This window comes from Osmia lignaria, chromosome 14, assembly GCF_051020975.1.
Source record: "Osmia lignaria lignaria isolate PbOS001 chromosome 14, iyOsmLign1, whole genome shotgun sequence".
Classification (NCBI taxonomy): domain Eukaryota; kingdom Metazoa; phylum Arthropoda; class Insecta; order Hymenoptera; family Megachilidae; genus Osmia; species Osmia lignaria.
The window spans coordinates 8,126,216-8,152,763 of record NC_135045.1 but is presented as its reverse complement, the minus strand read 5'-3'; the positions used below and the strand labels follow the sequence as shown (position 1 = coordinate 8,152,763).

The following is a 26,548-nucleotide window of genomic DNA, read 5'->3' as shown; positions in this document are numbered from 1 at the left end:
GGGCATATCGCCGCGTATCCCGAGTTAATTAATGCCGAGCGGAACGTTCGATCTCTGTCCGCGGGGTATCGCAATATAAATAATAATAATTTGGCCGAAAAATGCCGGAACATCCTTCCGATGATTATCTGCTCATAAATTTCGGCATAAAGATATCGCGAGTAAATTGCAAGCTGGGCGCGGAAGGGTTTCGAAAAGGTTCGGAGAGGTAATATACACGAACACCGTTTCGGGGGTTGTTGGTGGGAGCAGAGAGGAGCGAGGAGGGTTGGAGGGATCCTGGATAGAGAAGAAAGCGTTCAAAGCGAAGAAAGAGACAAAGGTGGACGCACACGCACGAGGGGGTACAGAAACGAAACGCGTTGGTCGGGTTTTCACGCTCGAAGTATTGCGGCGTGGCCTCTTCGGTGGTTATTGCAATATAGACGGGGCGGTAACAGACCAATCACGTGCCGGCTACTAATTTGCTCGACTCAAACAGCTGCCGTTCTACCGCCTATGCGAAAGACCTGGACCCTTTGGCGTATTCTCTCTCGAGGAGGATATCTACCTCCGATCCCCGATCGAGGTTTCGATCCCCTTTGGACTCGTGCTGCGATATTCGATCGTTCCTGCCCTTCTTCGTTCTTTCCTTTTCGTGCTCTTATTCGATTCTTCTTTCTGGCTTCTACTTCGATCCTTCTCCTCTTAATTCTCTTCTTCTTCTTACTTCAGTACCGACTACCTACCCGCTAGCCGGACAAAACATTTCTTAATTGGGTTTCGTTCAGAAAGAACGTCCGTCCGCCTGTTTCGAAGGGTCCGGTTGCTTCTGCTTCTGTCGCTGCTCCACCACGATTATTTATTTCCCTCCGTTCGTCAAACGCATCCCGATTCTTTTACCGGTTCGAGACGTACATACACGTATATCTGTGAACAGAGTCGGCCTGCGCCCGCACACAGAGTCCACAATATAAATATGTTCTTCGCGTGATAAGAAATAAGCGTCGCATTTATACGATTGCGATCGGTTAACCGCAACCCCCATAATTCTACAAATAAGCGGTCTGCACCAATCGTTGACTACAAGGTTGTGTTGGGCGTCGTTTGCGATACGCCAAGTGATGTTGATCGCTCCTGCTTCGGCGGTTACCGCTCAAACGAGCATAGCAGAAAAAGCTTTCATCGTTCCGATGTCGATGTATTATTATATTCTACATGTAACTACAGGAAGGTATGTAATTACTGCGTTTTACGTAGATTGTAGAATACGCGTCGAACGAGTAAATAATTGCCCGTGAATGTTGACTGCGCATTATCAATGATTGTTTTCTGCGCATCGACCGCCGTTTAAACTTTCAGGCTTCATTTTACTTCCATTCCCGCATCAATGTTCAATCTATATTCTATCCTCGTCGTTATTATGATCGCGTCTCCTTGGTGCTTATGCTTGTCAGGGAAAAAATGCCTCTGATTCGCCTTCAATCAACGCGACAAAAATTCTTGGCTTTCCTTGAAGTATCCCTATCATTTGAAGACCGATTACGTTTTCTCCATTCACATCTAGTCGGTTTGTGCTTAATTGGTATGCATTTAGCTTGTTTTCATCTCGTCAGTTCGCGTTTCATTGGTTTAGGTCTAGTCATTCCGCATTTAGCCGGTTTGTGCCTCATCAGTTTAAGTCTAGTCAGTTCGCGCGTGCTAAATGTTTCGCGAATGACTTCGTTGCGTATGACTCACATCGGTACGTCGCGTCGTCTCGCGCGTCTTAAGCCTTCTTCCCAGAGGGTTCACGATTAACGAGCATTAACAGTTGCGAGTCACAACGCCCTTATAATTCAGCACGGCCGTGACAGTAGCTCTTGCGCTCGGCTGTGGGCCCACGCAACTCGGAGGCGCGTGAATAATGGCGGTACGACGCGACTCTTGCGATATAATGAAATCCCGAGGCCAGAGTGCTTGCTTTCTACCCGCTCGTGAATGACCCTCGGGCTTCTATGATGTACAGCGCTTTCCATCCCGTTCCGTCCCGCTACCCTGACCATGCTCAAGACCGTAGCTTCTAGTCAGCTCTAATATTTTAATATCTCAGTTTCGCTGGCTTCCTTTTTGATATTTCTTGACACTTTGATCGTTTAGGAGAGTTTATACCAATTGCATGATATTTTACTTGTTTAACGTTCATAATTGTTTTAATCTCGTTTGCAGCTTGAAAATTGTTAATTAATAGTTTGGTTTTGTACAAAAAAAGAGGGAGAGATCCAATTCTCTGAAAGGATAGTTGCCTGAGCAAATTGACTACCAGACCGTTACTGAAATCGCACGTTAGTCGTTCCTTCGTGCAATTGCACAGTTCGATAACAGCTTCATTCGTTCAAAGGCATTCCAGAGAGTACGGTAAATACCTGGTTTGTCGTCAGGGTTCACCGGGAGTCTTGACACCACATTTTTTCGGCCAGCAAACTCTATGACTAGCTTTCTCCTTTGTTCCGCATAGTTTTTTTCTCCATTCTACACTCCCCTCGTTCTTTCTTCTTACAGACTACGACGTTCCTTGCATTGTTTCGCAACTTTCACCCGTATTTTCGATACGCGTTTCTCGCTCCCGTGCCGGCACGGGAATTCGTGAAACGGACGAGGGACAAAAAACGTCGTACAAAAGGATCCTATTTATGGGAGAGAGCACGAATGTAAGTACGTTTCCGTTTCTCTTATGCTTTTCATTCTCGCTCCTGTCTACGAACTCTTGAAGATTTTTCCAAGATCATCCCCTAAGTCGGCCAACTTTCTGCATTCGAACGTCCTGAAAACATTTAAGTATTCTTTTTTGAAAAATTCCAGTTGTATAAATTTTGCCACTTTTCTACTAGTTCCACCTTTGGATTTAAAATAACAATGTACACAATGTGACATCTTATCAGGCGCGAAATGATCGTCTCGTACTTCGCGAATTACCGTTTTCTTTCGGGAAACGTGGGCCACGCATTCGTTGTCGTCGGTAATCCGATAGCAGCATCGATCTTCCGGACGCTCGGACCATTAGACTCGACGTCAGTTTATTGGTCCACATATCACGGCATCGCCCAACAGGATTCCCATTTCTCTCTCTCCTTTTCTCTCTCGCTCTCTCAACCTTTCCACGCTGCAATTTGATTTCATTCTAATTACCGTTTCGACTAGCCGTTTCTCGCGTGTGCACAGTAGCAAAAGCTTACCAGGATAAATTCACCTGCCGGAAATTCGACGGCGATTAACATAATTAGGCCAGCGTCGCGATCAACCGTATAAATTTCTATTCTAGACCCACGTGCTGCCTTTAGTCACGATGAACTTCGAATGGTACCTTGAAGGATGTGTGCTTTCTACCGTCAGAGATGAGTTTTAGAATTTTTCATACTTGATTTCTTAATATATTTGCTTTTTTAATAATTACTCCACTGCTGTCTCTTTTCAAACTCGTGTTGATTCGATCAAACGCGGCCAGTGTGTTTCGGTTCCCTTTGAAATATAGCCAATCTCGAAAATGCTCTTGCCTGACTTTAGACCCCTTCCCTGTGTTCGCGCCCTCTCTGTTACCGCAGGAACAGGGTATGGTACGGTGGCGTAACGCCTCGCCGGATATGCAAATCAATCCCGCAGTTTCCAATGATTTATACGAACGGTGCAATTCGTTTAAGTGTATCCTGATTCCATTTGGATTAGCCGGCCATTTTGGTTATTTGCAGGTCTGCTCGTGCTCTCGCCTTACAGAAACGCGGCTTCACTTCCCTCTAGTTTAGAAAGAGCCTCTTCATTTGTCCCGTTGTCGTGCGCGCGACCTTTCCATCTTGGAATTTAAATATAAGTAAAAGGGTCTGCTAGCACAATCCGGGAATAGGGTAGTTTGAGGGTAGTAAGGGGGTTGATTTGCCTTGCATGAAGCTTAAGATGCCGCCACTGTTGAAAATTCGTTGCAACAATGGTCGTCTTTGTTTTCTTACTCTTCTTCTTCTTCAATGCTGGAAGAACGAGCCAAGAAGTCGAGCTTTAGGCGTCGCGACGCGCCACCTCTTCCTCTTTTTTCATTTACCTTTTTTTATTTGTTTCTTGGAACATACAGCATCGTCCTCGTTCTCCTTTCAACAGACACCCTGAGCTAGGTGGCTGCCGCCTGAATTATCTTTTTTTCCTCGTGGACCTCTGGCTCTCACGTATCAACACCGTATTTGCTGTGCACGGTTTTATGCAAATGTAATCAGATTATTTGCCGTTTGCCCCCATCCCCCGGGCGTTTCGGGATAACGTTAATAGGGGCGCATGCGTTCCTATGCTGAGAAAGGAACGAATGAACGCCTCGATTCCTTAATCGATCGCCGTTTCGCATAGCATCGTCGATAAATTTTGAAACGTGATTGCGGTACATGTATCTTCGATTATCGTTTTGCTTCGTGATAGTGTATCAATGGCTTAAGACGATGTCGTATGTCCTCTGATTTGCACACTTTTTTCGGAATAATACAAATTTTGCATTTTGTTCCTATATTTGTATCTTCAATAAATACATTTTTTAAGAGAAAAGAAATATGCTGAAACGTCATGGTAGTATCATGACAAAAGAGATTAAATCACGTAACTTGAATTCGGTCTTCTTGAACGTCTTTCGAATTCGTCTTTCGATTCGCGTCGTGCCAATACAATGCAGTTGTATCGACCGAAGCGGAGGTCAAAAACCCCGCTTATCCAACAGCATGGGTGGATCAGACTGGGTTATAAAACCCTAACGATGCCTTTTGTAATTGGAGTGACCTCGTTTGACCGCGATAATAGCAGCCCTTTTCTCTACGTTGATCATCCGATTTCCCCCGTCGCGATGGAATGCGGTAACAATATTGTAACGTCGTCCACCCTTTCTTTCACAATAATTTATCATTTTCCTATCATAAGGAATAATTTATTTCAATTTGTCAAATCTTTGATGGACTAATTCTCGTAAAAATATCACTACCGTAGTACTTAAGGGTTAGACCATTGCACCTTTCTATTCATTAGGAAAAGTTTACCACCATGATGAAAGATTGTGTTGTTCATTGAGGTCAGTCGTACCTATATTTTCTCTCCTACAATTGAAATCTCAAACATTGGATAACCATATGTAGGTTCGCAGGAGGTGATTGCAGGTGTAGCCCTTTAGATTGGATGTCATTTCTTAGATTCGCATTTATTATCAGCAATTTAACTCCTTCAACATCGTCCAGGCACCACCATAAATATCAGGCTACCATAGCCCGGAGAACGATCATTGTTGCGATAGGGATGCACTAGATCGCGGTTGCATGATTCAACGACGAGAGAGGGTACAATGAAAACGGTGGCGGCAGCGAGGTAGAGAGGGTATCGTGGTTAGAGAAGAAGGGATGAAGCCGCCTACGGAGAGAGAGGGGGTTGAAAACACGGGGGTGGGTTTTGGAGGAGGAATAGAGAGGGGTAGTTGGAAATAGAGAACGGTAGACACAGTCTGTACGAGTACAGTCGACGGTGTTACCGCTAGGAGAGACTATACTTATATCTATGGGCGGTGGTGCATGGTGTGCCATGATGGCAGTAACTCCGGAATCCCCGGGCTTAAACTCACCTCGCACTGAGGATCAGTGGGGAAACTTGCCGTACCACGGCTTAAAGGCTTCGTGCTTGCTGCTCCCTTGCTTTCCAGGGACTGAAAGCAACTTTTCGCCGTGTTAATGGCTGCGAAATGATCATACATGAAACGTTTGCCTATTTATACGCTTCCCCGTGTCCCTTTGCATTATACCAATTGCGGGAAATCTTGAAACTCTTCAGGAAGAACAATGCAATATTAACCAATGATTTGATTTGATTGATTCGTCATCCTTTTTAGAATTTTTATATTTTAAAGGAGGATATTCAATTTTTTACCTATCTAATATCTATTCGATACAGCAGAGAAGAGTCGTACGTTAGTTTTAACCGTTTACTGTTAAAAGAAATGTCCATTTCGAGGGATTTGATCATCCCCGCTTGTAAAGGAGCACGAATTACCCTCCAAACTCGACATTCGTATATTTCACGGTGAATTCCTTTTTATAGAGAATCATTCGTTTTACGTGCGTCTGAAAAGTTAGAGAACTATTCAAGGTACAGAGAGATATTACCCTTAAGAAGCTGTCGTCTGTACGTGTGTAGAGCACACATGCAGAATCCTCACGCATGTAAAAGAAGAAAGGGAAGAAAATTTGTCGAAGTATAAAAGTACAGTTTCCATGTCGAATACTCTAACAATTCTGGCTAACTTTTCTTTTTTTTTTTCATTCTACTTCTTCCTTTCGTCTGTTTATTTTATTCGAGATTCCACGCGGTCACATCCTCCCACGCTCTCAGGATTCGAGACGCCAACAACAGATACACGATTGCTAATAAAGACATTAATATTGACTGGCAAGTGTATCTCGATGTGCCGGAAGGGCAAACGCGATTCGACTTTGGGATAACACCAGGGGAATAGAATGGTCGGTCACGACAGGAATAACATTGAAGAATAAAAGATGAGAACACAATGAAACTGGCTATTGCTTATTCATAAGGTGCACGGCATGAGGGGGTATTGGTATCGTACCGGTTTTATACACCGGAACCCGTACATAACGAATCGGATCTTTACGTTTGCGTTCCGGACCTTGCAAATCCTGTGGAAAAATAAATTGCAAAATTTAACAATTTTCAGTCACTGAATTTTAGCTTTTAGTTCTCTTTCGTCCTAAGTTATAATTTTTCGAGACATTAAAAGGCAATGAGTTAATTTTGAAGGTATACATTTTGTTGATGTTACTTTTACCGTCTAGATTTAATTAACGAATTACATCGGTTTGAAGGAAAAAACCGGGAAGATTATATGTTCCAACTGTGATGTCCGTTTGAGGGAAAGCGAGGTTTCCTCTCTTAAATGAAGGGCAGATGTCGAATGGCGACTCCATTGGAAAAACAGGTTCCATGGGGATTCTGGGTGGATGTCCATAATGGTTCCACCCTTAGGAACCCCATGTTACCGTTACAAAAAAGGGCGAGCCGCGATCGAGAAACGAATGGTCGAATATCAGGTTACTCTTGTAGTGGCGGTTCAGTAACAACCTCCTCCCACATCCGTAACAATTCCCCTGATTACTTCCCCATCGGCTTACAATTTGCCAATTTACTCGAAAAACTCGTAAAGCATAGTGAGTTCGCAATACGCGCACTGTACTCTCGCCATGTGCACGCTACGCGTGTTTCACATATATCTTTTCTCTCGTTTTCCCTCCTTTCCTTCGTTTCTACCCGCGAATTGAGCCCATAGATGATGGACGATTGTCCTTTTGTGAAAATTTTGACCATTTGACTTCCAGAATCAAGGGATTTCTCTTATGAACTATAGAAAATGTAACGAGATCCTTTTTGTTATCGGAATTTCCGGATTGCAGTTGTAAAATTCAATGTAACTAGTATTTCTAAATTTCACTTACAATCGAAACAGCAAATTAGCTGCATTTTATGGTCCCTAGCCAGGTTCTGGACGAAAGTGCTTGAACCAACGCAACCCAGGCCACGTTTGTTTGTCATCCGTGTTATAACTTCGTTTGCCAGCCATTGATTACAGGCCGGGTACACGTTGCCTTATCTTCCCCTTACACGCCTAGGGATCAGAATCCCCCTCAGGCCTTTAAATGTCTCTCGTACATCCCCGAAATTAATATCTGTTGGTCCAATATCGTCAGGAGTCGAGCAACTTGGTTGGTGAGGCCCGAAGCTTTGCCTGGGAATTACTTATGAACAGCTTTATTAAACGAAATGGTTCCGAATGATTTCTCTCGTTATTTCGTTCACTGTTCCTGTTTTTCTTTCGCTGCTCGTAGCTCTGCCGAATGCTATTATACCGGCTCATTCCTCATTGCTTTTTCGTTCGTTGGCTTTTGTCCAGTGGAGTCGTCTCGCGGTTTGCGGTGATCGTTAGGCGACTTTATCGCGAGCCAACAGTCTTTCCTCGTACAAATTGCCAGTGGTTACTTTTTCAAATGATTTACGAACGGTTTGGATAAACTTTCTGTGGGAATTTATTCATTTATTTATGTATTTAAATTCATGGGATGTGAGCATTTTTTGTAAAGCATCATTACTTCGGCGGGTACTGGCAGTTGGTACTGAATTTAGTAAGTTCATGATTTAACTTCCAACTGTGATCCTTAAAGTTGATTTGAAATGCTGCCTAACGTAAGCATTTATGCTCAATAAAAATTTGTAAGAATATTGTTCGTAGAGAGGAAAAGAGTACAGAGCGTACAAAATATTCTCCGCGGCGCGTAAGAGTGGATCGACATCGAAACGGTTTCTTTTTGCCAACTAATTATATACGCGATCGATTCTTGGTATCGAGCGATCTCTTACTTGTCCAAGGCGAAAACGTTCCAAAAAGAAGAAGGAGAAAAAAGGAAATAAAGTGTGGCTCGGCAAATTGCGTATAAAAGTCGATCGGTACGCAAGTAGGCATTTTCGATATTCCAATCGGTAATTTCTTAACGCGAACACGAGATCGGCATACACGTGCAGTATACGATAGTATGCTTAATAACGAAGCATCGAAGATATTCGGCTCACGGTTTGATGCGACGATGATGATCCGCCATCTCACCGCAACTTGGGAGGTCCGCTCTTGATATCCCCCTCTGCTCTTGATCCCCTCGGCCTTCCACCCATTTCTTCTTCGTACACGCTTCACTCTTTCACTCCCCACCCCCCTTGTACACCCTTCTTCTCCTCTCAACTTCGTGGTCGTTTCTTCAGGATCCTTTTACCTCTCTCATCATCCCTCTTTCTTGCTCTTTGATCCGTTCACGTTCTCGTCTTGCCTGTGGCTCGCCAGTGATCCCTCTTCCTCTTCATCTTCCTCCTCTTCTTCTTCAGTTCTCTTCTGTTCTCTTCGTCCTCTGTTTAGCTAGTCCTCTAGCCAGCTAACCGTCTATCCTACTGATCGTTTCAACCCGAGACATACCCATGGGAGCATCGACAAGGTTCGATCATATTTTTTGCATCAAGAACGAAAGAAAATAAGACACTAGCAACTCGAAGCCGACAGGCTGTCGTTTCTTAGCGACACAAAACGAGATAAACGCGAGTGTTATATGGTGGTTGAAGTTTGGTGAACAAGTCGCTAGTTTCAGCATCAGGTGTATGATTATCTTTTTACTTAAGGGCGAACACGGAGATAATTGCTAAGAAAGTTTAAATGATTGGATACGTGGAAAAGGTGTTTCAATAGCTGTGCGACGCAAGCATGCAATAGAAATTTTCATGGGATAATTTGAAAATTATTTTATTTATATTAAATTATGTTCTAGGATTGATCTACGTATTGTTTTTAGAATAACACTCTTCCTTTAGTTTTTTCGTTAATCTGAAATGTTCCACTCAGAGGGCAGCTTCATCGATAAATCTGAAAAGAAGAAAGATTGAATTTGTGCAGCCATTTTAATGTTCTACAAACAAGGTTAAAATTACCACAAACCTATCGTTGAACCTCTACTCACCAATTACTCGATCGTAAATCTTCAACCGACTGTAAACACAATTCTCTTTAAGCGAACAATTCGCCACCGTAGTTTCGCCGCTAAAAATATTCGCCGGAAGAACACGAACAATCCTAGAAAATCGTGATCTCATAATTCTAGTGAAACAAGGTACGTTTTCGATTCTCTCCTGACATAATAGCTACCTGTGTTAGCCAAGGCTCTTGCAAGCAACGATGAAGACTCGCGCGAAGCGAATCAAAGAGCTACGAAGAGTCTGGCTGAGGTAAAAAAGAAGCCGAGAGGTATGTCGAAAAAGAGGGTTCGCTGAGGGGTAATCTTCGAGACCGGCATACGCGAAGAGGAAGGGAAAGAAATGGCGGGTCTGAAGTAAACGCAAACCACGCCGCATCGATAAACGTAACGTCCGTAATAACCGGCAATTTGCGAGAAGGACTTTTAGTTAGGCAGTACGCGTACACTCGGAGACGAAACGGGGATAGAAGAAGGGGGAAAGAAGAAGATGGCGGGGGTGAATGGGTTGGGAGTAATTGCTATGAAGAAGGGGCTGCTCGCCTCGCGCCTTACCAGGGGATTTCGCGACGATATTGCTGATACGAAACTGGTCGCCTGGCCATGGGGGATGGCGGAGGGTCGAGGAGAATGGGGAGGTCGTGGACGTAGCTCTGGAAAATAGAGAGTAGGGTACGTTTTCACGTGACGCCTAGTGGACATGAATATTGCTGTCACGATATTGTGGCATTTTTTAGAATGTTGCAAGATTGAAGTGGCAACACGAAAACTAGTGTCATGACAACGGGATTTCTAGTTTTTACAACGATAAAAGCGATTCACGTGAAAACGTACCCTAATGGGCGGAATCAACGTTAAACTTTTTCTTTATTAGCTTCCTTCCTCGGTAGAGCCATTTCACCGTCCGTGTACGGAAAATTATTAGCCTGTTTACCAAGATTTTTTGAAAAATACACCGGTAATTCTCGGGGTGCTACTGCATACGAGGCGGCGGCCATTAGACGCACGAGCAAAAAGCGTCATCCTATGAATAGAAGTAGTTAATAGCAGCCCCTTCCGCCAGGGATTTTTACGATCAACGACTAGGATGATATTTCGTGTTTCATGTGTACACTTTGTTGTTCGTTGTGCAATATTGTTACGTAAATCATACATAATGAAGTTCATTTTAACGATAATGGCGATTGGTTGCTAGGAAAACTCGTCAAATGGACGATTTCAAAAGATAAGATCAAAAGTAAAAACACCTTGTTTGCTTCGAAGATAACCTGTAGCAGCTATTATTCTAGCGAGGCTGGACGTGTTTAGAGGGCTCACCGTTGGTGAGAAAAGGCTAATGATATCTTCATAACGACTTAATGTATTGGGCGTTGGGCGGCCTAATGACTACCTGTCTGTCGACCTTTATGCGCTAGTAGCACGTGCATGTAACTATTATCAATCTATAAATGCATCGATCGTCCTTGGGAGATCCTGTTACATCCTCCATCTTCCTCCCTTACGATGATGTTCTTTTTGTCACTGAAATTCTCGACGCGCGTTACAATCTTTTGTAGATGAATTTGAATGAGGTTTCCTCTAAAAAGTGAAGTGTTCAATAGAGTGCATCGAATGAAAAATTGCCAGATTGCAATGAGGCATGACGATGGTGAACCAAAATTGTTTATATAGGTGATTAAGAATCATTGAGAATGTTACAATGTTACTTTTGAGTTAGTAATACCCTGCAATTACAATATAATTATGTGTAGTGTAGTTATGCAGTAAACTACTTGCATCCAAGATCTCCTTGAATAAAGTTTCTTTGTACGAGAGATCGTGTTAGAGTTTTAACATAAGAACTTTGAAAGGAAGTTAATCATTAATCCGTTTCAAAAATAGAAATTGAATGTGACTGGTGTTTGAATGAAAGATAAACGCACAGTTCCAGGGCAAATTACTCGATTTTACAAATTACGCGATCGATGACGAAAGGTAGGAGTTGCCGGCAGTATTCCGTACTGTGTCTTGCTCCCCTATCCGAGACGCTGCAGCGAGTGCATACTGCCTTTCACGCGTAATCTTAATGCATTAAGATACCAGCGATTTTATTGACGTGCTCGACCAGCAGCACGAATTAAGTTGATCTTAGTAGTACGTTAATAAAATTGAACGCGGTTATTAGCTACGTGAATGGGTAATCTGCGTCCAGTATACGAGGTACTGGTTGTGTCCCGTTCATGGATCTGGTGCGAATATCGGTGTCTCGATAATACTTAATCGTACTATCTCCAAAAGAAATTTTATTGGGGTAGACATGTAGATAGGAAGTTAAATCAATTTCATTACCAAAATCAACGTGAAAATAATTTTTGACGATCTGTTACTAATTAATTTTTTTTATATTACCTACATTTATGAACAAATACGTTCCTCATCCTCGATTCATTTTCATTCCATTTTTCCCTTGAGCATTCGAATCTATTTATTTATCGCGATTTGCAGCTCCGACCTGAAATATAGATTTTCATCTAACCCGCGATTCACCCTCGACTCCCGATATCCTCCGATTTAACGTGTTTATTCTGGTTTTATCGGGGGTGGATTTGCGGTGTCTTTTTCGCAACTGCAGTAGGAAAACGAATTTCGAGCAGGACACACTTGACTGTCGTCAATCGGCCGGTTTCATAGACAGAACAATACTTCCGCTTGGTTTTATACGACCCCCGCGGAGAGTGTTTGCACCGGCAAATATCACCTCGCTTTCACTCGTATTTCGCGATTCCATTTTATTTACGATAAAGTCGCCATGGTGGCCAGGGGTAGTGTACTACGTACAGGGGGGTGAGTAGACGGGGTTTGGGTTCGGGTCGGTTTTCGACGGGACGAGAGTTGAGTTTTTGCCGCAATAAAACGCGCCTATCTAATCAAGCCGGAGTTTGAAATTGATGGGCCACCGACCATTATCGCCGTTATGGAACTCGCGCATCTATCAGAGGCTCGAAGTGGCGGCCAACATGCAAAAGATTTTCCTATTGTGACTGGCTTTTCCGGAGGTTTTCCCTTCTCCACTCTTCCAATTCCATCATTTTCACCTGGTTGCTCAATAAGTCTGGATTTCTCGTGTGTTTGAAATACACTTCTTGTTTATCTTTCCCTCCTACGGATTATTTACAGTAAGGGAATGGATGTGAATTTTGGGGAAAATTAATACATTTTTGAATTTGAGCGTTGTGTTCGATGTCGTAGGTACCTAACTTTTCCTAGATTCTTTTTTCAACAAGTACACCGTTCAATGCAGCATCCGCAGTCTTCAAATTTTCCAGAAAAACGTGCGTAGTTGATTTTGACATCGTTAATCAGAGTGGCAACGATCCGGTGCGTTAAAATTCGACGTGTATCGAACGCGAGAGTCGAAGTCGTAATTTATTGGCTAAACCTGCATAGTGGCCAATCTGGCTTGCAACATGGCGCGTTCGTGAAAAAGAGGGAATGCTGGCTGCGCGAGCTCCACCGGAGAGAGCGAGAGAGAAAGATGCGAGATGAAAGAAGGACAGCAGCAATCGAAGAGTAAAGGGAGGAGATCGAGAAGGATAGGTGAAGGACGTGGATAAAGAACGATGAGGTAAAAGAGAAGAGTAGGTGAGGGATAGAATGAAATGGGGAAAAAACGAGAAGGCTCTCGTTCGCGGGGGCCAGCCCCGCGGGGACTAATTTTTATTTTCCCTCTTTTCCTGTAAGTGCTCCGCGTCCACCTATTTCTCATAAATTTGAATTAATTTACATGCATTTGAATTTAATGCACCGCCATACTTTATCAAAGCAATTAAGCTTTTAAGCGCGCATTTGCATTAATCCAATGTTTACAATTACCGGTACGCGGATCCCTTCACGTCGGGTCTTGGGTTCTGAGGCCGCTTCAAGCGTCGAGCGGGTTGCGAAAGCTTGCTAGTAAAGCCAAAGCATTGTCCTGTCTTCGTCTAGTCGTCAAGTTATACAGGAACGAAGAACAGATGCTGACATTTTTTCTGACAAAGTAAAGAAAACTGATGAAAGGGAGGAAAGAAGAAAAATATTTCGCAATAGCGTAGTCGGCTCTCGGCGTCCCGACGTCGTTAAGTCGTGCCGTCGGATTTACGATGTTTCCCGGTGAAAATGCAAACGATTCTCCGGCGACGTTTCGAGCTGCGTCGGTTTGCAGATCTCTGGAAACGTCGACGCGGAAAAATGATAATTCGAGGCGATTAATTAGCGCTCGCGTAAACCAGTCTAGGCTTAGGCGTTTTAGAAATTGGCCGCGTCGACAGGGAAAGGTTATCGCTAATTGACTCCGGCTTGAACGAGGAAAAAAGAAGAAGCGGTAGCAATTGTAAATTATTTCGTACGCCGAGAGAATGTTACGACCGGTTAATTGAATCTGCGCGTGCAACATGTTAATGAAGTTATCAATCATCTACTTGATCAATATTAATGATTTTCTACAGGCTGTTGCTTTGATCTAATCTTGGGTAAAACGTTGTAAGAGTAACGGTGTGTGGATTAACGATATGTATCCTGTAATTACTTATATCTTTTAATCCTTTCCACTTTTATGCCACATAGGTAATGACATACAATGACAGTTTTAATGTGACACAGTGAGCAATCAAATCATTAGGATATGGAAATCTCTTTCCACCTTATAGTTCAAACTTCTCGTAATAAGATTTCTTTTTGTTTAACCTTCTCAAAGAGTCTTCACGTGTGATCAACTTATACAGCAACAAAGTAGTGAAAACAAATGTTCAAAAGTGTTCAAGTATTCCCATGATAAATTGCTTTCCAGAATTGACACTTTAACGTTTCCCGTTCATGCTCAGACTGCTGTTTCAGTAAACATTCCTCTTTCAGGCGTAAAACGATACCGTTGACGTCGTCGAACGACCGTCATAAATTACTGCTTTAACCCCGAGGAACCTGCTCAACTTTGCCAAAGACGCGTCTACGAGAGAATTCAGACTTGATTAAAAGTTCTTAGAGATAAATTCAAAAATGAGTAGGAATCCTTCCGAATTACATATAATACCGAGGCACGTGATCCTTATAGAATCTCAACATGGCCGCGGCGGGATTAACACCGAACTTATGGTACATATATACGTAAGACTGCCGCGTTTCAACTTTTCCTTTTGAACACTGAAATTTTCACGCATTATTCTTGTGCTTGATTTCGCGCGTGCAACCCCTTAGGGCTTACATGCACCATACCAAACGCTCGTAGTCATTACGCGTGAAATCTGAACATTGCAAATAGCCGTCTCGTCCCTCAACCTCTACCTGTTCCCCATCTTTGCTTTAAACCGCCGCCAGTATGGAATCCTGTTTCTTGGTTAAATTCGAAATTGCAACCTTTCGTTGAACACAGTACTCTTCCGTTTGTGGTTTCTCAATAACTTACGATCAATCAGATTTTTTAACAAACTGCCCTTCACGAGTAATAATCTTCAACGTCGAAGGTCGACTACGATCATCGAAAAGCAATTTACCTCATTCAATTTTCGAGGACGCGAGAGCGATAAAAGGTATCACTTCTTTTTAAACATTGCTTCAAGATCACAAGAAATTAATTCATTGCATTCTAACTTCTTCACTAAACCCTATCTTTCCAATCGCACGCTATCGCGAAATCGATGGAAACTAAAACGATCGTTAAGGGGGTGGTGATCGGGCACCCTGTTTTCCCACCGATGGTGTCTGATTCGAAGGCGGTCAGTAGCGTATTGTCGTTATGATTTATGCTGATTAAGACTGTGGTAGCGAAGCGCTATCGCCTACTTGTAAGTCATGGGGCCAGGTAGAGGAGGGCGACTTGTGAGTTGCAAGGTGGCTGGCTACGAGCCCCGTGTTATAACGGTGTGACAGTGTCGTGGTTGGTAATTTAATGCGCAACCAAGGTTTCTGCTGTATAACGCATTTATACGGAGGCTCAGAGTACGGCTAGCCCGATCTCGCTCGCGACTCTCTTGTCCTTCTCTTACTGTTACTATTCGTACCTTCGTTTCTCTCGCGTCCAGAGACGTTATATCGTATCGTGAACGCGGGCATAGGTAGAAGGTTAGTACCTATAGGTATAATATAGGGAGTGAAGCGAAGCCCTATTCAAAGCGGATGATTCAGTGGCCGCTGCTGCGACCGGATAAGATCTCGTGCCGCGCCGCCTCGTTCATCTTAACCGCGAGTCTGACCAACCTGTAACTACGTAACCATCCGAACACGACCAATCCCCTTATCCGCGTCTTCCTTTCGTTTCAAGAAATGTAAGAGCGACAATTTTCGCCAAACGATCCGTCGACAATTTTACTACCCTTGTATCAAGTCTGATGAGCTGGGTTAAATTGGTTCTCGACCGATCAGAGGAAGACCTAGCCTACCCAATTCATATTCTTTTGTCGAGAAGATTAAAAGTGTCCATGATACCTTTGGTGGTGAAGAAACTACTGATTTTCATGGTATTACACCTCGTTAAATTAAAAGTTTCGTTTTCATACGGCTTTCCTCTTGCCTCCTGATTCTCTCGATTTGCATAGAACATGTCGTAGATCGTAGATCGCTGTGCAGCAATAAATCAGCGTTGAAAAATCCCAAAGGTTATCCAGTTCCATTCTAGCTTGCCGTCTAGACGTTGAGATCCCCGAAAAGCCAGCTTGGACTAAGCGAAAGCGGGGCCGTTCTATTTGCCGAAAAAAAGAGCAATCGCGTGACTAGCTTGGAACTGACTTTCTTTTTCTCGATCGTTCACGAAAATCTGGGAAAACGAGGATAGAGACAACACGTTGCAAAGACTAATCGGTGGTGACTCGATCCAGGATTCCCAGGATTTTCGAACGCGCCAGAAAGTTGCCGGCCGAGGAACGTTTTTGGCGTGCGGCTCGCATATGTATAGCCACGATACGCTGGCGGGATATCGTGAATGGAGTAGCCTAAGAGAGAAGGAGAGAGGAAGAAAAGACCACTTCTCTGGAAGTTTACTGATTTATGCGAGTTCATTATTATTTTCGCACGACCAAATGATCACGCCTCCTTCCTTTACGCTCGCGACTCGCACGAGCACCTAAAACTACAACCAGAGCACGTTGAATAATGGAGATGATTCCTTTTTCCCCGCGATTCTTCGTCGTTTCGCCTTGATTATTAATGGCATTTGCAGGGGATGTAAGGAAAGGTGAAGAAGGAACTCGGGACTCAGTATTTTGAGTGGATTAGGTTCCTGTTCACCTGCTTCTGAGGAGTTGAACTCTATTTATTTTTTATTGATCTGTAGGCTGCTGATAAAATCCTGTAATGGTTACTACATTTATAATAATGTATTACAAAGAATCAAAATTCTAATTCATGACAATGAGTTAACAAATTAGATGGCAAGATAGTACGTTCCTGTGTTTAATAATTCATATTGCGTTTGCAATATCGTGGACATGTAAAATTCATCAAGCATCCAACGCTTAAGCGGTTGAATCGTGCAGAACGAGCCTCTATCCTCTCTAACAAGGTGCAATTTTCAAGTCTTCTCTGTAAACCAAAGATCTCAGCCAGAATAAGCTGTTTATTAATTTATTCAAATGCCTTAGAGCTTTCTTCGTCCGAATTTTGCATACATTTTCATGCATTGCGATCAGAGCTTGGTGAACCTCCTCCGCGCCATCGTTTCGCTCCACCTCTTATTCCCACTATTACCTGGCGCACAGGATAAGGACAGAATCCGCAATTTATGAAGCCGAAAATTTCAGTTGTGGTTGGTTAACCAGGTAAACTGAACGGTAATTGAACGGTGGTGGACGTTGCGAAGACACGCGCGCATCCACCTCGAGTTCCAAGGGCTGGCTCAGTAATCATAGTTTCTTGCTATTCAGCGTGATGGCGTCTTGGTCGTGGAAACCGGCTCTCCCCACTTTGACTACCTTCTGGACTCGCTGTGCGTGGGGGAAGCCCCGCCGGGGCCCGTCGAACTTGGGACTACCCAAAGAACTGTGCTCCATGCCAGACTCCCCTCCTCGGACCGAGTACAGGCAGTTTCGTAATCCGTATTTCTTCACAAATTATATCGGTCCCATTATTGACAGTTTTCGGGCGTTCATGGTGCAGTTTGATGCAATTAAATCAGTTTAAGACTTCAATTACTTTATGAACGAAGTCTAATTTAACCTCGTAGTAATTGAAAGTCCGTCAATATATGTAACTTAATTATGGTACTCTTCGCTATATTTTATTTTAAAACGAACTCGTTTTTACGCTATTTACATGTATTTTTATTGTAAAAATATATATGACCCGTATATCCATAAAGTACCTAACATTAACTATAACACTGCGCTGGTCCCTTTTCTCCAAATTCACATAAATTAAGTCATTATCAGGGTACGAAACTGACGATTACGACCCTAATTTTCAACTTTCTGTCCCTATTATTATTTACCAGGAAATCAATCTACAAAAAGTTAATCTTATAAATGTCTTTGACTCTAATTCGATCATCAAAGGACTAGTACTGTCATTGGTCGTTTTACAAGGAAGAGCAAGAATGAGATTTATTCGAGAGAGAGTAAAAAACGTTAAATGATACAACACGTGCGAATCGTGCAACGATGTAATCAACGAGACACTGAGCGCGAGTGATTTGCAATGGCGATTCACCGCTGAAAGGCACGAACGACAAAGATGGCGGTCCACGTTGTCCTGCTTGCAAATTATCGAATCATCTAGCCCGGTACTCGTTAACCGGTACAAGTTAAGTCATTACTGCGGAATGCAGTCGTGCAGGGGTATGCATTATACATTTATGCTTCTCTACCCTGTTATAAGTCTACGACGAGCTACCGAGAACCTAGTCAGCTTTTGCCTGCCCTCTGCGGTTCGCTGGATGATCTATCGATACGGCTATACCCTTTCGAAAATTATCACCTTCCACGAGTTTACGCAATACGTCCCACTGGTGTACACGCTATTCTTCTGCTGGACTTCACCTCGAAAATCGTCTGGCATCAGCTCGTTTTTTCGCGTGCATCGGTTCGTTTGAAAAAGAACACTGGTGTCAAAGTTTGCTTACGTCGGACAGTCGGAAGGGATAATCGTTACAGCGTCGGTGGATGCACGAAAACGCGAAGAAAAACAGACGTGATATGGCAAGCCACATCGTCCTTTGTGAGGCACAAAGTGCGCTCGTGCACTGCTCCCTCTCTCTCTCTCTGTCTCATCTTGTTGTCCTTTTCTCTCTGTCCGTGGTCTCAGCTCGAAGTCCGTGCCCATAGAGTTGGAAATAAGGCGGCAATAAAGCATATGTAAAATATATTCTGGAATTCCTTTTAGGACGCAGATATATGGGTGGTTGGTGGGTCGGTTGCCCGCTGGTAACCGCGTCCCCCTTGCACGTCCAATGGGGGATATACACGCATGCTGGCCTTCGTATGCGTGTACCAACCGCGTGAGTTTATAGATGCGAGCCGATGTAAGTAAGACAGACGATCCGTTTCGTTAGAGGGTGTCGCGGGGTTACCCACCTGTATCAAACTCCGCCACCTTCCTCCCTGTGTCTACCTTCTTCTCTCTACCCTCCTCAACCTCTTTGGCTGGACCATCCTTTTTCGTCTTTCCGCTCGTCTTCTTTGGCCAGTGATTCTTTCTTGTTTTTGGACGGCCACTTATAAACCCCTGGGTATTTGCATTGACTCCAGGGGACTATAGAATTTGTATGATGTACAGGCTGGTTAGGTTCATCGACTCAGTGGATAGAATGAGTCGCTCCGAACAGCACTAGAGATTCTTGATCAAGAGATTTCACCTCTTTTGAGATTCAACATATTTGACAGTTGCCTTAAGTGGTCAACGTTAGGGCAACGTTTCTACCCTAAAGCTACCCTAAGTACGGATGAAACGACGAGTCCAAACCCCAGAAGAAACTAAACGGACACGATCCATGAAAGTAACATGGAATGAATCGTTTTGAATCTCCATTAAAATTCCGAATTCGTGCTAGAAGCGTTTTTCGAATCCATTAAGTTTGTTTCTGTGACTGGCGTGTGTTCTCGAGAGACCACCTGAGAGACGAAAACTCTGCTCGCGGATCTTTCTTCTCGTTCTCGAAACAAAGTAGATCCGGTTGAAAAGAAATTCGTAAGAAGATGCGGAAAAGCTTGACGTCCCCATACGTCCGGTTAATTTTCTTCCCTCAAAATGGCAGCATGAGAAGAAGACAGAGAAGGACAGATAGAGGAGAAGGGAGTAAGAGAGGTGGAAATCTTCGACGGAGGAGAACAACAAGAAGGAAGAAGGAGACCGTGGTGGCGTCGACTGCTCGAGGGGGAAGAGAGATCAGGGGAAGAAAAGAAAGAGAAAGATATATGGAGCCGCGAGGTGTCGCCTTACAACCGGCTCGGTTCGCTTACCTACGAAGCCTCTTTTGCATGCCATCTCCTCCACCATCTTGCTTCGAGTTGCTCCTTTTGCACTCCATACCTTGGAACGTCCTCCTCTTTCTTCTTCCCTTTGCTCGGCTCGCTTACTCGCTCGCGATGCACCGTTGCGTTCGTTCGGTCTTTGCATAATTATTACAGTTACAGCGAGTAGCAGCTGGCTGGTCGTGGAAGAGCCACCTTGTCTCTGTTGTGTTGTTGCTGCCTGCCTTACTCGGCTGGATGCTGTCGTCTGGTCGCAAGAGACGAATCAGTGTCTGGACGAATCAAGCGTCTCCGATTCAATATGTGGGCATATACACGTTAATTAAACTTCATGCTCATGCAATCGCGTCGTTGTGGTTGCTTTAAGTTCTTGATCGTCGTTTTTAACTCTTGTGGTAATAACCGGGTACCTGCATATCCATTTCCATATTAATGCTGTAAGCTTATCATACTTTAATTGAAATATTTAGTCGATTCAACACTTTTTGTTAAATTTAAAAAAGGCAACGGGCAATGATAATGGTACTGGTATTTTCAAAGGTATCCTGTTTTGGATCAGTATTCGGTGACGAGACGAGCTGGAATCGCACTCGACCTTTAGGATATCATTCAACGCAACGCAGCAAATAATGCTGTACATTTAAATGAGCTGTGTTCCTCTCTTTCTTTCTCTCTTGCCTCGCACACCATTCCATGGAATACTTAGTTAGTCTTGCGATTCGTTGATTGACGAATGAGGACGTGAGCTATGGACGACCTTCGCATGATTTCGTCAACATTCCCCATGTCTATTCAGACGGAATACTAATTTTCAGTCGAGTTAATCGTTCTTGTGCCCAACGTGTTGATCGTTGTCGTCCAATTGACTTTAATATCAGGTCATTCCATAAGTAGTATATTTCCTATGTTACAATTGCTTTAGTGTAATAGTAATTTAAATCTCTGAATCTATCGACTTCATTAATTTTAATTTTTCAAACATGTTTTCGAAAACGTTGTTAAAATGAATTCCAAAAGGAGATTAATCAAAAGCATTTTTATAATGAAAGGCCGTAAGGAAATAAATAACGGAAGGGGGACAAGGGAAAACACAGTAAATTATAAAGGACCGTCTACCATATTATTCAGTGCAGGCGTGATTTTCAGGAATATGCAAAAATGGTGCCGTCAGACGCCGTTCGCTCTCATTTCACAGGGATCTCAATAATCTTGGACCGATGTCCGCCTCGTATCCACGCCCATCGTGTACAGGGAGTTATTAGAGCGATGCGGTTACTGATAGCGGTGGTTGTTTTATAATGTGTTTTGCAAATTTCGGGGCAATTTGTTCGCTGTAGAATTTTGTATCGCTTCGATACTTGCGAATATTTAAAAGAAGTGAAATTTGCAATGACCTTATACAGTTTGATTAAAATTTTGTTTACATTGGTAATTTTGATTGATCGACTCGCTCGACCAATCCAAAGTTGGCCAATGCAAATGCCGTTTTACTAAGCCACCTGTAGTTACAAATATTCGGGCTGACGACATACGAATACACCGTATTACGCCAGAAACGGTGGAACAAGCTCGCGTAATCACAGGGACAAGCAATACTGTCCAGTATTATGGGAATCTTATAGCCAGGGTAAACTGCTTTGTTCACGTATCGTTCTACCCGATGGAAGCCGTTGTGGTGTTTCGCGCGTGGGAGCAAAGTCGCCACCTTGCTCGTGGCGCGACACACCAGCCACGCTTATTCAAAAGTGGCTGCACGTAAAGCCGATATCTTATTCTCGAATGCTCCATTCGTTCTTCTTATGGTATATCCTGCTTGCTGCCGGCGACATTCTTGTCCGCGTCGCGTAACTTCTGCCGGCCTTCCCCTTTTCGTATCCTACACCGTTTCGCCTGATCGCGATTGCGCCGCGTAACGACGCGAGTTTACCTCGATAGGCTAAAACATACGCTTGGAACCGCGCGGAATAACGATCCCCTTTTATCCGTGGGAGCCTCTCTCGAGCCAACATACCCGGATAACGTTCGATATTCCTTCGATTCGTGCTATTTCATGCCGCACCGGTCATTCGATTCTAGTTCGATCGCGACGATTTCCTGTTCGTTGTTTCACCGTGTGAAATAGCTCGATCCATTTCCGACAACAGAGGGTTTCTTTCGTTGCTGGTCAGCTGCTTTATCGGCGCATTGATTGCCAGAAGGAAGTTAGCTCAAGATTATTGGAGAATTAAGCGGTTGGATATTGTGTCGAGGGAAAAGGTACTCGTCCGTATTTGGTACAGTAGGTAGTTACCTATTCCGGTGTTCAACAAAGTGAAAGGAAAGGAGATATTCATCCAGCTTAAATAAACTTGCCTGTCTGCTAATACTGTTAGTTTCAAGGTTTGTCTGAGATGAGATTTTTATAAGAAAGTTCTTGTGTGCCCTAAGGTACACATAACATACTGCTTTCAGATAAAAGTAGGTACTGTTTAGTTGAAGAGAACTCGTATTATCGATTCTATTAGCCTCTTCTTTCTCGTCCTCCCTCAAGATAAAGAAGTATTCTTTAAATGCGGTGCAAATCTTCAAAGAGTGTGTGGATGATTGATAAGATTCAGCAGGAGTAAAGAGGGTCGTTTACGCGTTCCGGCTGTTTCGTATTTCCCTAGCTAAGCAGCCCCAGTTCGCGTTACAAGGGTTTGCCGCGTGCGTATTTACGATCCTGGAGGCTTCTGTCGTCGCACCCTGGTGCCACCGATTCTCGACGCTCTTTCTAAACCGGCGTCTCCAATAAAGAGACAACAACGACGGCAGGTCGCGACGCTGTTCGTTAAGCTGCTTTGGTGTACATAACTTATTAATTACAGTTGACTAATGCTCTCCAGCTGTGGCACAGCATACGCTTTTACCCTCTCCTTCCATTTTGGTCGTAGCTCATTCCTCGAACTTTCTCCCAGAGTTTTCTCGACGGCAACAGCCCTTAATGGAGGAAAAGAGAGTGGCAAGAATAGGAAGAGGGTGGTGGAAAAAAGACGAAGGTCGGGGTGACGAGCGAGACCCGGCCAGAGAAGAAAAGAAAGGCGACGAGGGGAGAGAACACCACCAGGCAGAGGACGATGGGACGAAGAAGAAGGTGGGACAGAAGAGAGTACAGCGCGAGGGACGCCAGGCAGTAACTCACGCCCCCGAGAGGATTACCTACCTTGGCAAGGCTGGAGGAGGGTGTACCCCACGTTGAGCTACGATCTTGCTGCGTAGCTACGCGTTTCTCATACCGAGTGTCTCCGGGACTCTCGTGCCTCGCAAACAGAGTTCCTCGTGGCCGTGAATGTTTCGAATAGGCGCATACAACCGGAAACCCAAAATATTCGACTTATAAGCGCGACACATGTACACTTGACCAACCGAATGGATTTCTGACCTTCTGTCGGGCTCGGGTTTCAACTTGGGACTGAACGACAAAGTCTTTTTTAATTATGTTCATGATATATACGGTTAACTTGGGTAGAACTACCGGGTTAGGTGGTACTTTAACATATCTGCTAAGTTTGTACAATACTCTGACGTGTAGGCTCACTCCGCAGAACAATCGCCATACATTTCTAAATCATCCTGCACGTACACCCCTTGTATCAAAAGGGGTTAGAGTTAGAGGTATAGGTCTATAAAGGGTGTTTCTCTCCCATAAGCCTAATCATCGTATTCGAAATATTCCCTAAGACGTACGTCTCTCCGTTGGATACCGATACTCGACCGAAGCAAACACGGTAATTGGTATTGCATTACCATTCGTCTGGGAAGGGAGATGAATTCTCCAAGACGGCAAGCTAAATTGGCCGCGTTTAAATTGACCCTTTACTGAGGGGGTAGTTGAATCAACGTAACAAGAAATGTTGGGGAGAGGTTCCTTTTCGATTGATGCGGCCATCAGTAACCGTCTTCCAAAGTAAAAGCCTCGAAACCCAACAGGGGGTTGCGAGCCTACGGGTAGGAAGTATTTTGAGTTGGGGATTTCTGCGAAGGTCCTTCATGCTACCAACCAATTCACTTACTTTGATTTGATTGGCTCTGCGGTATGATCCGGTTTTGGCGTGCGCGATCTCCGCGGGAGGGAAGAAACGAGGCCGGAAGAGAGGGAGAGAAGGTGACCGTAGAAGGAGGGCCTTTGGCATCGTGTTTTGTGAAGCCGCAACGCAGAATTATATCGGCAAATCCCCAGCAGCAATCAACGTATTGGTTGTTCTTATTAGAGTTGGCAACAGCTAAAGTTTCTATACCCCTCCCTCTCTGTTTATGGTTGACTACATCTACAAGCAGTTCCTTCTATTCGTGGGAGCCCCTTTTGATCTCTAACCTTCCCAATGAGCCGACCAAATATTAGGATTATCTCGCCAATGTTCCACGCTAGTTCGCCTTCAATCGGTTACGAGTATACGCGGATGAACTATGTAAAAATCATTAGAATGAAGATGAAATAAAAAAACGTATCTTTTTCTTCTTCTTTTAAGAAACATATAAGTTAAGATCGAAATATTTTTATGTAGGTTAGAAGAGCCCATCTCCGTTTTATATCATCCCCCTTTGTCCCCGGACATCCATCGAGATCTTCTTTCTTGTTTCCCGGATGAAACACGTTTCACGGTCTCAGCATAAAATTGATCCACCCCCTTGGTTAAACAGCTACCACCCGCCTCTTCTTACTTTTCCGAGAACGTGGCGGCCTCGGAGTTTTCCCCTCTAACTTCGTTCCACCACGATATCCCACGAGACCCACCCAAACGGGGGCGAGAAGACTATAGTGGTTGAGCAAATTCCGAAAAAGCGACGGACTGGACGAATTCTATCATACAGACTACAAAGTAATATGATTTTCTAGTAATATTCTATAAAAATTGAAATTAACACTTTAACATACTTAGTGTACAATGTACGAATTATTTATATATTCCAAAGTGGTGATTTCGTGATGCACAGCACCAGAAGATATTAAATATATCGATCGTCAACGTATTAAAGAAATAGTGATGAAACGGAAGAAAATAATGCACGCAGAATTGTATCAGAGGGTAAGGGGCTGGCTTGTCGCATTTTCTACTTGGCGGAGACATACGAGGTCGGCTTAATTGGCTGAAGTCCCGGTTTTATTTATAAGTTCGAGCGAGTCTATCGCGCCTGAGAAGCCGTAGCAGACCAAGGGGATGCTGCTGATATAGCAGGGACGCTTCAGGCTGGAAAAGGAAGACACCGGGCGACGGGGTCTGCACGACAAATAACCCTTATAAACGGTACACCATAACTCTGAGCTCCTGCCCTCTTCTCTTCGTCCTGCTTGACAAACTGAAATGAAAATCATGGGGATGTTGTGTGCAGCAACGAGAGAAGGGATGTCATGAGCGGAGGGAGGAAAACCCGAACGAGGAGAGGATGGTTAAGGGTTGGAGAGTGGTGGTGGTGGTGGTGGATGCTCGAATGCCGGGGTACTTGATTACGTTGCGATAATATACATGATGCCGATATGAACTCTGCCTAGCCACGGTGTCGTTCGTCTACCGACGCGATATTGTGTAATGGCCAACTGGAAATGGTCCAGTGAGTGGGATACAGTGTGGCCCATACGACTCTGTGACTTTGTTGCCTTGATAATAGATCGGTGCGGATACGATTGTAAATATGACGCGTTTATTGCTTTCCGTTTCGATTCCTGCCCGGCCGTGAAAGTGCCTACAGGACACCATTGTTGAGTGCTATCATAGAGGAACCATTGGAGAAAAAGGGATGTTAAAAAATGGCTATTTTTGATTTCACGTCGAAACAAAAATATCGAACTTAGTTCCGTCGGAAACCATCAATGGTGTTCTATGTATAGATAAAAAAATCTTCCACTTTTTTGATTCATTTCTTTGATAGGACGCCAGGTGCAACTCTTATTAACATTATTAATTTCACCAGTTGGTTCGATATCGGCACGTCACTTACCTTCCAGATATCGTAGTCAGGCATACGGAATAATTATTCATAACAATTAAACCCTTCGAGCGAAATTAATTTCTCGGTTTATCGCGTAATAAGCGGCGGCACACGGGGTGGTCCGGATGGCGTTTAACTGAAATTAATTGTTCCAAACGAACCACTCCACCAACGGAAAAAGCGGAAGGGTCGTCGAGCAGTAGAAATCGTATTATGGCCATTTATGTAGTTCGATATATAAACCGTATGCGAGCAAAAGGCACGAGGCAGATTGCTTACGGCCGTCGAGCACAAGGGGTTGCTTTTGGTCTGTGCGCACCGTGCCGCCGGCTGAGGTGAATCAGAAGGGGTTTTTACGAGGCAGTAACGGCCGATAAGGTGAGCTTGCGCCCCCCACAGACGGCTTTATACCGGTACTGTACCCAAGTGGCTGTTCGACACTACCTATCCTCCTGTCCTACACTCTCTTACTTTCTGCTGTTGGACTCGCTTGCAACTTCCCCACGCTCTATCTGTAATCGTTTACGCAGTCTTTTCTTTTCTTTTCTTCCAAACTCTTACCATAAGAGCTATCCTGTTTCTTGTGGTGTTATCGAGAGGGTTGCGGGGATTTTCGAGCGTTATTCTTCGAAGCCACCAATATCTTATACG

The 26,548-nt window shown here is 43.9% G+C and overlaps 1 protein-coding gene across 7 annotated transcripts in view; it reads left to right on the top strand.

Moving 5' to 3' along the window:
* Positions 1–26,548, top strand: part of Ubx (ultrabithorax) — a 150,910-nt gene that overhangs the window by 78,954 nt on the left and 45,408 nt on the right. The gene's annotated exons all lie outside the window — the stretch shown is intronic.